The 6,458-nt window shown below is 29.9% G+C and overlaps 1 long non-coding RNA gene across 2 annotated transcripts; it reads right to left on the minus strand.

Annotated features, from left to right (window-relative positions):
- Nucleotides 1–2,057: 2,057 nt before the first annotated feature.
- LOC145587935 (uncharacterized) lies at nucleotides 2,058–5,325 on the minus strand. Of its 2 annotated transcripts, XR_014101499.1 has the most exons (4): nucleotides 5,257–5,325; nucleotides 4,825–4,897; nucleotides 3,275–4,197; nucleotides 2,058–2,415 (listed from the first exon to the last, which is right to left on the minus strand). It is a non-coding gene; the product is annotated as an uncharacterized LOC145587935 (long non-coding RNA). The 2 variants fall into 2 exon arrangements; XR_014101498.1 differs by lacking the exon at nucleotides 5,257–5,325 and having other exon boundaries at nucleotides 4,825–5,176.
- Between the last annotated feature and the right edge of the window lie 1,133 nt (nucleotides 5,326–6,458).

Raw genomic sequence — 6,458 nt, forward strand, 5'->3', positions numbered from 1 at the left:
TTTTTTCGGTCCGGACCAATTTTTGAACACCCCTATTTGCTCGTACATAAATTTTTTTTTATATAAAAAATTATAATATTTATTGATTTTTTTAACAACTCTATTGAATCGACATATGTAACATGTTATCAACCCATAAAATCCAATCTTACAAATCAGTCTTATTGGGAGTTGAGGGAGGGTAACAGATCAAGAATTATCACCCCATAAAATCCCTAGGGTAATTTAATTTCATGATTTTTAAGTTACAAGGTCAACTTTTATGACCAAGCCTTACTAGATAAACATTAAAAGGGAAAAAAAAAAGTAGTTTAATTTGGTGGCTCAAACCTTTATATGTCCGAATGAAATTATTGAAATACTGTACCAATGTTTTGAACCATACACTCTCTAACAAAGTAACAATATTCTACAATTTGTTGACATGATGAACAAGAGCGGAACAAAGGGGACATGCAGGAGTCTCATCACCCACTAATTTTTGAAACTTTTTCTTTAGAAAATAAGATACAGTAAATTTTATTATAATTTTTTTAAAGAAAAGTTCATAATCATTCCACACGTAATATAATTTAAAAGCTTAGGATGATAATTCCTTATAGTAGATAACTTATTCAACTAAACTAGGTCACATCGATATTGTGTACTTCCTCCGTTTTTTTTAGTTGACACGTTTCTTTAGTTACGTTTGTCAATACACTTATTCAATCATTAATATTTTTAAGGAAATTTTGTCTAGAACTACCCTAAAGATAGGGTCATTTATGAACAACTACCCATTTTTTTTTTATTTGTTTAGAACTACCCACAAGTTACAAAACGTTTGGATAGCACTACCCATTAACTTTTTCCGTTCAATTAAGACGTTATTGGGCCCTCTTTTTCATTTTTTCCACTTAATTAACTCCCCTAATTACCTTCTTTCTCCTCCCTAATTAACTTCCCCTCCATTCTCACTCAAAAATCCAAAAGAACATACTCAAGCAATTGAACACAAATTCTCAATTATTCAAGTAATGTTTCACACTTTCCTTTTAATTCATTGTTAATTGTATTGGTTTAAGGGTTTTAATTGAACGCAATTAACATAATTAGGATATAAATTAGGGATTCGAATTAGGGTTTATGGGTTCAAATAAATTTAGGGGTTTTGATTTCTAGGGTTTAGGGGTTCAATTGAGTTTTAGGTTTCGGTTATTTTAACTTTGAGATTGAATTCAATTGCATTTTAAATTACTAATTGGCCATTGTAATTGGTAGAATGTTTAATTGGCCATTGTAATTGATAGGATGTCTAAATTTGGGGGTTTTAATTTCTAGGGTTTAGGGGAAGTTAATTACGGAAGAGAGAAAGTAATTAGCGGAGTTAATTAAGTGGAAAAAGTGAAAAAGTGGACCCCATTAATGTTTTTTTTACGGAAAGCGTTAATGGATAGTGTTACCCAAACTTTTCTTAACTTCTGGGTAGTTCTTAACAAATAAAAAAAAAAAACGGGTAGTTTTTCACAAATAGTCCTATCTTTAGGGTAGTTCTAGACAAAATTTCCTATTTTTAATTATCGATAAGCAAAAATTATGAAAAATTGATATTTTGAAAGTATATAACGTGACGAATCTAACAAGATCCCACGTGACTATATTTTTCATTACGTATAAAGCACAAAACATGATCAAAGGGAGGTGTATAAATAGTGTTAAAGTCAAAATGTATCAACTAAAAAAAAAACAGAGGTAGTATTATATCAACTGAAGTTCTTAGAAACGTGTAACAGCAACGCATCGGTTATTATAAAACATATTCTTGCTAAACTACAAGGAAACATGGTGCGGACACACAGTATACAAGTAGGAAGACTAACCTTTTTATTTTTATTTTTTTGGGAAAATGGATTCCAATTCATCCCAACTTTTCATAACAAATTTATCTATAAATATGCCCCTCCGTTGACATGAACATTATCCACAGCAAAAAGCCAATTTTAAGGCAACTTTGATTGTGGTCCAAAAGATTTAAAAAAAAAAGTCACAGGGATAAGATTATTAGGCCAATGCACAAATTTAAAGGAAAAGGCAAACATAGGTTAGTCACCATCATAGAAGAATAATGAAAAATAGCCCTAAAATTATTCCACTTTTACCACATAAAAGTATGTCAAATATGATCATAATCAAGTACAGATTAATACCAACTTTCTAGAAAAAAAATAAGGCCTAACTTTGCAAAGGTTGAGTATTTAGACTATCTAAAGTTAATTTCAGCAGGAAAGCACTGAATTATGCTGCTTCTAGTTATGCTTAAGGTTGGACATAGCCACCAAAATGCTGTTTTCAGCTTCTTCGAGATGCAATTCCTTTAGCCGCCCCGAGTCGTTGCGATCGCCTTAATACTGTCCCTGTCCCTTCCTCTCTGACATCCTGTTTAAGTTTTTGTAAACAAGTTCGGTAGGCAATTGATCATCCTTTATACAAGTGCATAAGCAATAATATGTCGATGAAATTAGTACTATATGATTTGTTATACTAGTATTGATTTTGTATGAATTACATGCTCAATCACATTAACAATGTACCATTTAATTTTTGTTTTCAAAAAAAAATGTACTATTTAATTTATCAACTAAACTAGTGTAAATCTGTACAAACTGCATATCATTGTTTCCAACATTAAAGCAAGGTGCTTCCTAAAGAGTTGGTAATTGTTTGTATATAGCTGTTACAAGTTCTTGTAGTTGGCATTGGAAGTTTAGGAGTATGCTACTCGGACTCGTGTAAATCAAACTTATGGATCGAGGTGCCTCTCGTACAAGGCTTTCATGATCTATGAACTTAGGCATGGGATAATAACCCATATAAGGCAAGGGAATTGAGAACAGTCTCAGACTAAATTTATGATCTACAGAACCATTACAGTAAGGATTTTTTTTCTGAGTGTGATGATCAGAACTACAGAAGTGCATATCAATAGATCATGTAGTTTTTAACAAACAAACTCATTATTTCCCACATTTGTTCAATCTGAGTATAATTAGCTAAATTCACCAACAATGCAAACAATCAAATTGAGGAATAATCTATGTAACAATGATCAGTTTATCACAAAAGAAGTTTATGTTTAAGCTTATTCTAACCATGAAATTATGCATAACAAAATAACATTCTATACAAAATGATGAAGCATCAATATCAGTACTATGATGATAAACCAATATAATCAGAAATAAGGCCAAGAAATTCTACACATTTTATAACTCAAAATAAGAAATCAAGGCCATACCTCTTGCTTAGCAGACTCTGAAGCAGAACTAGCTAGACACCTTACTCTTCTTTGCTTTTCTTTCACCAGTCACAGCCAACACACTTTCCTCCCTGTTTTGCATATCCTACCACTGAACTCACCTCCAAATTCGATCTCACCGAGCTGCTTCACCTTCGGAATCCTTCCAGGTGATGGAGTCTTCTCCCTCTCCTCCCTAGACTAAACAATACCAACTGTCATATAATCATTTATCTGAGATAGTCTAAAAGCTCTCTCCTTTCATTACGGCTGCAGATTTTCTTATCCTATCAATAGCCTTTGTAAAAGCCTTCTTACTCTTGCGAAAAAACATCAACACCATCAAACCCACCACAACCAACCAAGCTAATCCAAATAAAATTCATTTGGGTTATTTTCACTTCTTTTAACCATCAATTTCAACAGAGTTAATTTCATATCATCAACAATTTCTACCTTTTTTCTGCGAAATTAATAATTTTCTCTTCCACATCACCCAATTTGGGTTCAGAAACAGCAACAACATCAGAAACCAGATTTTTCACTTCATTTTTAGATTCAGCAACATTGTGGTCTTCTAAACATCCATCAAACCATCATGTTCTTCTAAAGTAGTTACTGAGTTGCCTCCAATTTCCTTATCTCCTTCAACTTCAGGAATATAATAAGGATCTGCATCACATTTATCAAATTCCAAATCTTTAACTGCGTGTCTTCTTATATAGTTATGCATCGCATAGCCATAGTAGCTGCAACAAGTTTCTTTTGTGTTTCCAACGGAAAGCCGGGCATGATTGATAATATCCTCCATCTTTTTTTCCGTACACCAAATCTTCAAGCTGGGATGTAGCAGAATGTTTCTCGGATTGCAGCAGTTTGGTGCAGATTGACAGTCCCTACACTCAGGCTCGTGCTTTGGATTGCTGTGAAGGGTAGACTGATGATTAGGGACAAGATGCGTAAATTGGTGTACGCTCATCAGCATAAGTGTTGCTGTTCATTACTTAGTCAGAAAACTAATAATTTGGTTGAGGTTTAGATAGTGGATCTTGTGCCATATCAATTGGTGTACTAACTCCGTTTCATATTATTTGCAACGATTTGACATAACACGTAAAAATTAAGGTTATATTTCTAAAGACATACAAATTGTATTGATGATAAATAGATAATTAGCAGATTAAACCAAATTTTCTATTCTCAAATAGCACTCTTCATCAAAGCTAATGGCACCAACACAAGCAACACTCTAGAAACATCCAGCTTCATATACTACACCATTCTCATACCATAAAACAAATCATATTCTTATTAATCAATTCATGCCAAACAAAATCATTCTCATTTTTCTTAGTAAACTATTAATCGAGATTAATATTTAATACAATCGATTCAAACAATCCAAAATCAACTGTTATACATATATTTAATTACAACCATAAAACTTTAATTGACACTATCATATCTAATTGACAACGAAAGAACCCAATTAAGATACATAGAATCAAAATTGCAAATTTCAAGATCAATTTTTGGACCAATTTACTAACCTCATTAGCAGAGCTTCTTGTGAGTGAAGTATTGGGATGATTTGGACGAGGAGAACCACTAAGATTTTAAAATCTACAGTACATAATATCAATGCAAAGAATTAGGGTTCTATCCACAAAAGAGAAGTAATTTCCAATTTTAAAAAGGAAATTTTGCAAAAAACCATCTTTTAAATCTTGTTTTTTTTGCATGTAACCACCTTTAAAAAAAAATGTTGTAAAAGACCACTAATTTTAAAAATTTTGTTACAAAATACCACTTTTTAAGGCAAATTTATCAATTTTTTTACATTGAATTGGTGATAATTTGCAACAAAATTTTTAAAATTGATGGTTTTTACAACGTTTTTTTTAAAAGGTGGTTATATGGAAAAAAAAAAAAAAACAAGATTTAAAAGGTGATTTTTTGCAAAATTTCCTTTTAAAAATTACCTTATAATTGCTTGATTGTGTCCTCTTGGGTGGATGGAAAGGTGGCTATGGAGAAAGTAGAAGAAAAGGTTGGATTTCTTGAGAGAAAGAACTAAAATGTTTGATAGATGATATGTAGAATTTTTTATATACAATCGGGTGTACACAATAAGGCCCCGTACTTTAGAACTGCTCTCCTCTGCACTACTCTGCTGAAATCTGCTATGCTCTACTTAAAAATAATACTTAATATTGAATTATTATAATAATAATTAATAATAATAATAAATAATTAATGTTTAATAATAATATTAAAAATTAATATTTAATAATAAATAAATTATATTTAATAATAATATTATTATTAAAAATTAATATTTAATAATAAATAATTAATATTTAATAATTATAATAATAATAATAATAAACATTTAATAATAACAATCAGAAATAAATAATATTTAATAATTATAATATTAATAATAATAATTAATATTTAATAATAATAATAGTAATAATAATAATAATAATAATTAATAATAATAATAATTGATTTTTTATAATAAAAATTAATATTTAAAGATAATAACTAATAGATAATAATAATTGTTAATTTTTAATAATAATAATAATAATAATAAATAATTAAATTATATTTAATAATAATTATTATTATTATTATAATAATTATTAATATTTAGTGATTATAATAGTAATGCGATAATATTAATAGTAGTAGTAGTAGTAGTAGTAGTAATAATAATTATAATAATAATGAAATATGCTCTGCTCTTCTCTGCTCTGCTAACTTCTTCTCTGTCCAGAATCTCAAAAGAACAGGGCCTAAGTTCTCCAAAGGGCGGAGGGGTTACTTTTTTCTTTTTAGATGAGATATGAGAGGTCTTTCTGTAAAATGTTAGGGTGTTTTTTCTAAATACTCCCTCCTTTCCATAATACTTACACACTTCTCATTTTCATTCGCCTCACAATACTTGACACATTTTAATTATGGAATGGGATCACTAATAAAAAAAATATCACACATTTTCTCTCTCCTCACCTACCCCACTTTCACCCACATTTAATATAAAAATACAAAAGAGAATCTTATACACAATAAACAAATGTTTTACATAGACCCACTTGTAGTTTTCTTAAATTAGGTGTTCACTTTTATGTCCCAAGTATTATGGGACGGAAGGAGTAAAAAAATTTCATTAAAT

This window comes from Chenopodium album, chromosome 17 (assembly GCF_948465745.1).
Source record: "Chenopodium album chromosome 17, dcCheAlbu1.1, whole genome shotgun sequence".
Taxonomy (NCBI): Eukaryota; Viridiplantae; Streptophyta; class Magnoliopsida; order Caryophyllales; family Amaranthaceae; genus Chenopodium; species Chenopodium album.